This window comes from Bombus pyrosoma, linkage group LG13, assembly GCF_014825855.1.
Source record: "Bombus pyrosoma isolate SC7728 linkage group LG13, ASM1482585v1, whole genome shotgun sequence".
Lineage (NCBI taxonomy): Eukaryota > Metazoa > Arthropoda > Insecta > Hymenoptera > Apidae > Bombus > Bombus pyrosoma.
Window position 1 is genome coordinate 10,960,804 of NC_057782.1, and position 1,951 is coordinate 10,962,754.

Sequence of the window (1,951 nt, forward strand, 5' to 3'; positions counted from 1 at the left end):
CGACAGCGCCGATTTTTAATCACCGCCTTCGTTGATCGACTTTATCGCGCGCTATCGACGGTGAGCGCGCGCGCGAACAGAAACGTTGCCTCTACTCGCAAAAGCGAATACGCGATACGCATCAGCCTATGGCGCAAGCAACACGTCGACAGCCCGGTAAACCTTGAATCGGTGAATTAGAAACAGGGGGATTTCGGAATCTTCAGCTCTCTGCTTTCTGGGCTCGTGGAAGGAGAGTCTCGTAAATCGAGGAATCGAGCGTATCGTTACGTTCGGGCACGAGAGAAAGGGACGAGCATGTACGTTATGGCAAGGAATTAAATAATATTCGTTAAATAATAAATGTACAAAATATGGGCCAAGCACAAATGGATTAAGGGAGGGCTTCGCGTTTTTGGACGCGAAATAACGGTAATAACGAAGATATGATCGATAACATTGGTGAGATGTGACGATCTGTGAAAATGCTAGGATAACACTAGCACGTCAGAAGACGGTGCTAGCAGCAGTGACGATGCTAGTAAAGTGATAGTAACGCAACAAGTAATAGCGACAGTAGCAGAAATAGTAGCAGCAATAGCAGTAGTAATAATAGAATAGTGGTGACGATGATACTGATGATGATGATGATGACGATAATAATAATAATAATAATAATAATAGTAGTAGTAGTAGTAATAATAATAATAGCAATAATAATAATAATAATAATAATAATAATAAGAAGAAGAAGAAGAAGAAGGAGAAGAAGAAGAATACCATAATATAACGGATATAGAGCCGCGAATGTATCGGCTATATATATAAATATATATTTTGCAAGGGACAGAATATTAATTGACCTTAGTTCGGAGTTTTGAACGACGATCGTCGAAGCAATTGATTGCATGATGGGTACTCGCAATTGACTGCGTCGTTTTACAAGGAAATGGAAAAAATAAAAATAATAAAAATAATGATATTAACATTAATAATAATAATAATAATAATAATAATAATAATAATATAAAGGGAAAAAGAAACGATCAGTCAGATAAATAATATGACAATATTAAATGAATAATGTCGTGCTACTTGTTGTAGAAGAGATGAGTTTCTTCGTATGCGATCGAGGCGTATAGCGTTGCGAATTCGATAATAATAATAATAATAATAATAATAATAATAATAATATAATAATGATGATGATGATAATAATAATATAAAATAATAGTTAATAATTAATAATAATAATAATATTAGTATAATGATGCTTATGATGATGATGATGATGATAATAATAATAATAATAATAACGATAATAATTAAATCTATAACAGTTTAAACTAAAATGATTTCGATTAATTTATACTTGAAGCAAACGTGATTATAGACTTAATTATCAGCGTAAGTATGTGTGTGGTGTGCATATATACAAAATGTATTTCGTTTTTCAGAAACTACGTTATTTAGCACTTTCTTTTTAGTTTCGTATTGCTCAACATTGTTCTCTCGACATTTTCGTAGGGGCCAAGCGCTTTTTTCGCCAAGAAATCCATTGGCGATATTTGAAAAAAAGAAACGAAAATAAAAAAATAAGACAAACGAAAATATACACCGACGAGTTGGTCGGCTCGTCGTTCCACTTTCTCGAAACGACGTTTTGAACGATCTTAACGCGAAAAGTGATTATTTGCCGGCAGACGGAAGCACTCTGGAAATTACGCCGCCTCATTGCCCTAAGCTCACTGTCGCTTTCGCTCGATCTACCTATATGTTCTCTCCGTTCGCTCTCTTCGTAATACAATTGCTTTTCTTTCTTTCCACAGTGTTAATGCTTTTATCGCGGTTGAGGCTGAGATGTTGAAAGGAGAGGGCGAAAGACGGGAAACGGAAGAAGTAATGGGGTCTGTTTCGCGGTATATATATATACACACACACACACACAGTGTATATACATATATATACAGTG